At 41.1% G+C, this 8,644-nt stretch overlaps 1 protein-coding gene across 2 annotated transcripts in view; it reads left to right on the top strand.

Moving 5' to 3' along the window:
• Nucleotides 1–4,386: 4,386 nt before the first annotated feature.
• htr1d (5-hydroxytryptamine (serotonin) receptor 1D, G protein-coupled) overlaps nt 4,387–8,644 on the top strand; it is a 39,614-nt gene continuing 35,356 nt past the window's right edge. For both annotated transcript variants that reach the window (XM_050061835.1, XM_050061834.1), the window contains exon 1: nt 4,387–4,943. The gene's annotated coding sequence lies outside the window, so the exon portion shown is untranslated. The remainder of the gene's footprint in view (nt 4,944–8,644) is intronic.

Below are 8,644 nucleotides of genomic sequence, written 5' to 3'. Positions count from 1 at the left end.
GAGGCAGCTGGCAGGTCTAAAAAAGGATCAAGCCACCCAGGGTTTATTTTGTCTTTTCATATCAGACTCACCAGTTGACCTGTCCAGTGTCTACTGGGGAGAGAGAAACTTTCAAACTTCAGATGGCCTCTTCTCCACCTTTTAAAACAAAGACTTGTTGTTCCTGAAAGTGCTGCAGAAGCCACAGTTTTCTTAAAAATAATAAGACAAAAAAAAAAAACAACTCATCAATTGAACCTTTAACTGAAATATCAGAACATCCCGCTGCTGCCAAGGAAAGACACATTTCTGACCCTCCATTCAGAGAGAAGTATTTCAAAGAGCTAAACTGCAAAACAAGCCTGCACTGTTTTTCATTCCCACGTGGTCGCTCCATTTCCCCGGGATGGAGATGATGGCATCAAAGACAAATCTGTCCATTTTGAGCCCAGCAGTTTTTGTTTCCACTTAAGAAAGCCCATAAAGTGTGTGTGTGTATATACGTCTGTGTGCCTACATGTGTGCAAGTGATGTGCTCCATTTCTTCATTAACATTTTCTATACTTGAAGAGCCTGCTAATTAGCTTTCAAGGAGCTGCTATTGATTCAATTAAAGATAAAATATACAGAAGATGGGAGAGAAAAAAGCGGTTTAATCAAAGTATTTAATGAACTAACAAGACCGCTCTTTCTGCGAATTAGTGCGGAGCATGTAAAATAATTTTAAGACACTTTATTCCTACTTAAAAGTGGAGCTTTTCAGAGAACTCTCTTGAGATTAATTCACTGATAGCCAAAGGAAACAGAGCAGTGTGATGATCTAGTCAGTGGAAAATATCAGTGTAAAGGAAGGTGACTGCTAACAGACAAACACATGTTTAACCATGTCGTCAATAGCGGCCCAATTGTGCATTTTCTTTACAAGTGATCCAGGGAAAACAGAAGAGAGAGTGTCTATGGCAACCTAATGCTGAATTCTGCACGCTCCATGAGGCAATGGCATTATTTAGGGGACTCTTTCTTGGTCATTTTTCCTCCGAGACATGTGCTATATGTGCTTACACTTTGATGTCCAATGTGTGATCCCTAATCCTCAATTTCAGCCATGTTTTCCAGAAGAAGCTGTCACAGTTTTCCGCAGGGGTCAAAGAAGTTTTCCTATGGCAGCTGCTCAGTCTTTGTTGTCGCCTATTATTGCCACGCTTGCAGAATCTCAGTAAATATCTCTGCAGTTTGGTGTAGTTAATGTAAGAATGGCTGAGATGCAGGTTTTTCATCAGTGACATTTTCAGTGTTTCTCTCTCAGGGTAGTTCCCTCAACTTGTGGAAATAAGTGGATTTCATTGGAAACTGGCAAACAGCCGTCAAAAACCAGGTTTCTGCAGTCTCATAAGTAAACAGTCCCTGCCTCAGGACAGGGAAGGGGACATATCAGCTGAGAGCTGCAATTGTCCTCATTACTCTGCTTGAATCTGTGACACACTTTTGACATAATAAGTCCGACTGCTCAAACAGTCTAAGCAGAATTGGGGAATTTTACTCCTTGTATTAAGTCTGAGGTTACAAGTCTTGGTGTGATCCTTGATTCCAATCTAAGCTTCAAGTCCCACATTAACATGGTGACGAAAACATAATTTCTCCAACACATAAACAAAGCTAAGGTACGACCATTTCCAAATCAAAAAAATGCTGAGAAACTGATTCATGCCTTTATTAAAGAGCCAGCTTGACTACTGTAACACACTTTTTACTGGCTTCCCAAAAAACACCACTGAGAGACTTCAGCTCATTCAAAACTCTGCAGCTTGGCTATCATTCTCGGAACCCATCGGCTGTATTCGACGTCTGACTTCCGGCAGACGGCGATACAGCCTCTGGGGGCAGACCCCCTATTTTTTGGCATTTCGGTTTGATTTGGGCGGAGGAGGCGAATTTCCGTTTCCGACTTCCGTTTATATGTAAGTAAATATGCTGAACCATTGCGATGGATTCAGAGTTTGCAGTGACGCCAATTATGTTCCGCCTCGTTAGTTCACCGCACGGACCGTTTAACCTGGCAACAACTGCAGCCAGCTCAAACATGATTGGTCAATATCATGCAGACTACAAACAGCCTACAACTGGAAACCAGGGCTCTTCCACTCTTCTTCCGGAGGCAAGATCTCCGGGGTTGGCCTACAGACTCTACATTCACTGAATGTAGAGTCTGTATATAGAGACTACTCGGCTATTAACTTGAGAGGAGAGAGCACATCAGGCCAGTCTGAGCTGCTCTGTACTGACCTCCTGTTACATTTAGAATTGATTTTAAGCTCCTCCTCCCTGTATACAAAGCCCTACATGGGCTGGGACCGAGCTACATTGCTAACTCCCTTATTAACTATTTGCCTCCAAGAACACTGCGATCATCTGCTGCTGGTTTATTGGAGGTTCCCAGTAACAGCCAAAAGAAGATTGGGGATGCAGTCTTTGTCAATGACGCCCCAAAGCTATGGAACACACTACATATAGATATCAGGAAAGCTAAAAATATCTTTAAAAGAAAGCTAAAAACGTATCTGTTCATTTTAGCCTTTAACTAGCTCTGACTTCCTGATGCAGGTCTGACACTCTTTCTTCTTACTCTTTTACTTTCAACTTACACTTCACGCTGCTGCAACTCTTTTAAAATCTAACTTGGTTTTATGATTTATAGTTTTACAACTCCCTGATTTTATGAATCAGTTAAACCATGTTTCAAACTGTTTTAAATGTCCTTTCATATTAAATTGCCTTGTCTGTTTTATGTCCATTATGTCTATTTTCACGTGAAGCACTCAGTGCTTATATTGCCCTTATTGTAAAGCACTTTGTGCTGCAGTTCTTGTATGAAAGGAGCTGTATAAATAAAGCTTATTATTATTATTCAGTAATTACTTAATCTTAATCTGTACATCAGTTTATAGCTTTATAGTTTTTTGAGCTTTAAAATGATATGGTTACACTGAAGGCCTTTCCACACTGGGGATGTGACAAATATACAACATGAAAATGCAAAATACTCACCTGCGAATATTTGCATCAGAACTATTCATACCTGCAGCGATGCAAATTTGCAACAGTTGCAACACTTGTTAAATGAAAGGTTTTGATGTGAACAGATTTGCCAGCAGCAACACAAATATGCAAAAACTCCTGAGATCATACTGACCCAGAGCAGCATCTGACAAGACAAGTTGTTGTACAATGTAAGCTACTGTAAGCTATTTAATGAGTTCCCTTTTAGCAAAATGCAGATTGAAATTGAGGTCCTGCAGGATATGTATCTAGGGCTTTTATCACAAAAGGTAAGATCAGGCTGCCTTAGTCAAGGTTGAAAGGTGTAATAAAGTTTGTTGGTTTGGATAAGGCTTCAGAGCCTCTGTGTTTTTACAATTCTCACGAGTATAGACAAAAAAGGTCCTCCTCTCAGTGTGTAAATGCCTTAATGCTGCAAGAAGAACATATTACTTCTTGATTTTAATAGAAATCATTAGCAATTTAAGATACAGTTTTCAGAGAAAAAATACTAATGACTGCTCGGTAAAAGTACCAGTGGTTTTATTCTGTTTACAGTGCAACACACAGAGACTGCTACTAATTTGTAGTCATGCTGCATTGCAACAGTGACTCTGTTTGTTACTGATGCATGCACTTTCACTGTAAAACTAGTACAAACTCAATGCATGCTGCTTCAGCATTAAAGTGCGTATCACATCAGCACTGTATCGACATAAGAGTAATGTGTGCGGACGAGGCTTTAGAAATCATAAAATTTTAATGAAACCTACACATGCAACTACTGTAAGGCTCAAAAAGAGATTGTTTGTGCAGATCCAGACTGAACAGAAGCAGGATATTATACTGCCTGGAATGTTTGAGATATTCTTTGGATGTTTTAATGTACTTTTTCCTACTATAAAACTTGAAATCCTGCTTTGAATCCAAGCAGTTCACAGCTGTCATTCGCTGTGAAAAACCACAAAGGTTTGCCACACTTAAAGTCTGCATGGGGTCAGTGTTTGATATTCAAACGACAGATTTTGGGTGCAGCATCCCTTTAAACTAAGGACTGAAATATACATAAGAAGTTTGGGATTATCTCAGAATTAATTGAACCTCATGAGGATTTAGTCAGACAATATATTCTTTAGAAAATGATCAGTATTCATATTTACAAGTGACTTAAAAATTGAATAAAAATTGAGCTGAGTTTTGCAGTGGGGCCATTTTAAACTGCCAGGGGCCTCTGGAAGGTCCCTGCACCTGATCTTGAGCACCTCCTCGCTGTGTACAGTCACAAGAAATGGACTGTCAAAGAAATCCACTGACTTACTTGGAAACACACGCCCGTGGTTGCAGTCGATTAAAATCACTCACAGTGTGTGGGGGGCGCACAGAGCAGATCTGCCGCGCAGCCAGTCCCATCAAAACCTCCCAGAGACGCAGATCTGAATGCAACTTGTTGACGTCTCTCTGATCTCTCCCGGAGCAGAGCGGATCGCATCAGCACCGGGAAGCCCCCGTGTCTCTCCCCGGGGGGCTTGATTGTTACTGGAGACAACCCACAATGAGCTGCGCCTTGATGCATCAGATGGAGCTCCGACGGCAACACACTTTTTACACTTTTTACACATTTTAGGGATTGAACTTTGGGAGAAAGACATTTTTGAAGCAGAATGCCATAAATTCGAGTCTCTCAAGTTTGCGGGACAGCTGAAATTACTTCTGTTTAACTGTGTTTAGATGAGATGTGAAGCAATCCCAGCAGCTCCTACATCAGCTACTCAAGCTGTCCGCCGGTTCCCTCAGTCTGTGTTTCGCTTGCTTGTACTGGACGTGCGTAAATAAAGGACACCGCTGCTGGGATTCCCTGATCTTCTTTGTGCTCAGCTTTTATCAGAGAGAAAGAGGAGAGATATTCACCAAATGAAGAAAAAAACATGGTAAGTTTGACAATCATTTCTTTTTTAAAATAATCACACCACCGGTCCGTGTTTGTTCCCATTACGCACGGATCTGAGGGCGCAGGACAGATGGCGTTGCATTTTATTTTCAAACGACAGTGAAGTATCGGATCAAACAGCTCCGCGGAGAATCTTGGTCCACAGCATAAATGCAGGAGAGTATGATAAGGTCACCTGTGATCGCCAAAGGAACCGCATAAGTCCCAACAGCACTATTGTAATGGCACCATAAGAGATGGAGATGTCACAGAAAGACTATGATAAGGTCACTATATTGCCAAGACAATATTCAAGTCCCTATGGAGACATAAGAAGAGCTTCACGTGGTTTTAAGCGTGTTAAGTGCAATAGTCCACATGGATAAAACCTGCATAAAGCCCCAGGGTGCCAAAACTGATTTTCAGGGTGAGTAAACAGCTGGAGGATGCAAGAAGCACGTTATGTTTAAAACCCTAAAACACACATTTCCAGTTCTTCAAGGTCACTGATCACAGCTTAATAAAAGTTTACAGAGCTGTCTTTTATCTAGTCCCTACTTTAATGAACATTTTGATGATAATATGAAGATTACAGGGACTTTTTTTCTGTCTCGTTAAAGCTGGTTGAACCTCCGGGTTAAGGGTTAGGCTCATAATATGATTAATATTATTTAACTTCTCTATAAGGTTTAAATTGCTGTATGATAGGAGTGCAATATGCTACTGTATGTTTCAGAGCAAAGCCACTGGTTGACTGGCCGTGATGCTGACATTATACCAAAGGGGTTTGCCTCCAACCCAGCACAGTTGTGGCACATGCGGCTGAATTCATTACACAAATGTAGGTCAGGAGATGGTGATGTTGGTCATACTGGGGTAATGAGCCTTATATTGTTTGTAGGAGCCATTGAAATACATCTATGTTGTGGTAATTTGGCATCTCGCTGAATGAGGCCCCATGCAAATGAATATGATAATAGCCACGATCTAATTTGTGTTTGTCGAAAAGAATTACATAAATCTTTCTTCCTTTTCTTTTTTGACACCTCTCTGTCTGATCATCTTCACTTTGACGAAGGAATTAAAATATTTGAATAACATGAGAAGATGCTTCTTTTGCTGTTAAAAGCTGCTGGTGAGGAGGAGCAGCGCAGGCATTAAAGCTGGGGTAGGCAGTGTTTTGGCATCACTGGGTCAAAAAAATCCTTTAACCTTTCAGTCTATTGTAATTCAAGTGGTTTGGGAGAAAATGAGACTTCTATGCCTTCTCTCAGCTCTGTTTTCAAGCTGTAGAGTCTAGTCTGTGACAGGAGACTTTGGTCAATAACAGGTCATTTCAGAGAGAGGGCGTTCCTACTGGTTCATCTACAGATGCAGATGTGCATCCACGTCCCTTCAGATGGTGAAAGCCTGATTCAAAGGTGGAGAATCCTGCAGAAAGGGTTGCTATTTCAGTACTGGTAACAACTGCCTACTCTGCAAAGCAACCCAAAAAAGGAAGACAGACTTATCAACGAGTCCAAAAGAGTCTGACAAGTGAAATGTTGCTAATAGTGTAGCCCTCTGCTAACTGTATCCAGAGGTCCACAGCCGCAGCTAGTTCAAGTTCATGTCCATGTAGCTAGCTAGTCTTGAATCACAGTTTGTCATCTCAAAGGGCTTTACAGTCTCGCAAGTTCAGAAGGAAAACAGGACGGTAATTTTCATAGAAGTGTTGCTATATGATGGCATCACATTCAGGATGACTGAAATAAATGACTAAAACTGGTACAGGTGGGAGGGGCATAGGACAGAGATGCTAGGGGAGCAGCACATTCTCACTCGCAACTTGTCAAATACAACAGCTCGTTCAGTGGCCCTACACTTCAAACTGTGCTCTTCATGTCCCTCAAGCATCTGTTTAGGACCCTCAGGGGACGACATGTCAATTTCTGTTCCTTACATGAATTGTGTCCTTCACTTCTGAAACAGAATCAGGAAGTGTTGAGTTACGAAATATATATAATAATATTTTTTCATGTTTGTGACAGATCTAGATATTGAAACTGTAGTGAAGGGTGGTCAAAGGTGGTCAAAGGTCAATATGATAATCAAAAGATTATTTACACTGTCATTTTTGCAGTAGCTGCGCTTGAACAATGTTGTTCATGTGGACATGGTGGCTGCTCTAACATGTGTTCTGAAACACACACATGCTGCTCATGCAGGCAGTGTGGCCCGGGTGTTAGGCAACAAAACTATGTAGTGTGTGTGACACTTTGTAGTGTAGTTTAAAAAAATTTCAACGTGTCACACAGGACACTAACATTGGTCTCCTGGGTGAAAGTCCTGTGTCTGTTTGACCAGTCCACCACTCTTTCCCTTCAAGCCTACTCAAACTGTCTCGCTCTTTTCATATCATTGCCATGGATTTTCATCAGAATTAGCTGAAAGCCTTGTGCATTTGAACCATATGCAGAAAGCTGCTGACCAAGCTACCTATTTGACACCCTGGGAATGAGAACAGGGTGAGATGGGAGAGCTGCAGGAGGAGGGCTGTATTTTCAAATTTAGGCTTTTCCAGAAAACTGTCTACCCCAGCTTGAGGTCCATTTCAAGTTGGAAAAAATAGACCTGTCTTCTGTGCTCTCAAGCTTTTCAGAAACCCACCTCAGGCTCTCTTTGCAGAGAGAGTGTTGCATTTTTTGCTTTAAGTAGCCGACTGATGTGAGAGATTCTCAGCAAAATGAAAGGGAATCACTATCATGGTGATGAAAAGTATCTCTCAGTACACAATGTACCTCCATTTCATCTGGAGACTCATACATGTAGCGTTTCCTCTCTCGCTATCGCACTGACACCCTTTTCTCTCCCATCCTTCAAAACACACAGACACACACATTCAGAGATGCACACACACTTTAACAATCAGGGCGTGACTGAAGACAAAACCATGTAATGGACAACTAATTAAATTCAACTCCTATCCACGCTGTCTCAACATACTTATTAATGACAATGAATTTAAATAAACTGGAAACAATTATGATACTGAAACACTATGATACTGTTGAATATGTAATTTTCTTACACAATGATGGAGAGATTTCTCCCCCTCATCTGGGGCACGAGAGTGCATATCACAAAGGCGACTCTTTTGTAGCTCATTAAGCAAAGTATAAAGTTCTGGTTTAATTATTAATGTAGGAAGAGGCAATTAATGCCTGATGGTTTCAAGAGTGCAGCACATGTGAAGACCAGTTTTCTCTAATAACATATTTTTTACATGCAGAGGGCAAAGGCGTGAAAATAAATCCTCTCCTTCACTTGCCTGGAGTCATAATGTTTAAACACCTATAGGAAAGCCCCCAGTGTCAGGACATTCCCTCGCATGTGATCCATCAGTCAGAGAAAAGCAAAGTAACATTGAGAGTACAAATTACTTTCCATTTTAATATTTTTAAGGTGTTCGGGCCAATGCAAAATGAAGCACTTGTTGATAAAACTGTTTTAATGAAGTAGAGTGGGTAGGCTAATCAAAAAATTCAACAATATCAAACAGGAGGGAGTGTGGCTGGAAGCTGAAGATAATCACAGCACAACCTCAAGTGTAATAATGCTTTTATACAAGAGTTCTAGACATGGGCAGATTATGAGACAATGGGCCCCGAGGCCCAGATATGCAAAGAGCCCCACCCGCTCTCCTACATAGGAGCATGATAT

The sequence above is a fragment of the Epinephelus moara genome, chromosome 14, assembly GCF_006386435.1.
Source record: "Epinephelus moara isolate mb chromosome 14, YSFRI_EMoa_1.0, whole genome shotgun sequence".
In the NCBI taxonomy this organism is placed as follows: domain Eukaryota; kingdom Metazoa; phylum Chordata; class Actinopteri; order Perciformes; family Serranidae; genus Epinephelus; species Epinephelus moara.
This window is presented reverse-complemented; position numbering and strand designations above follow the sequence as displayed.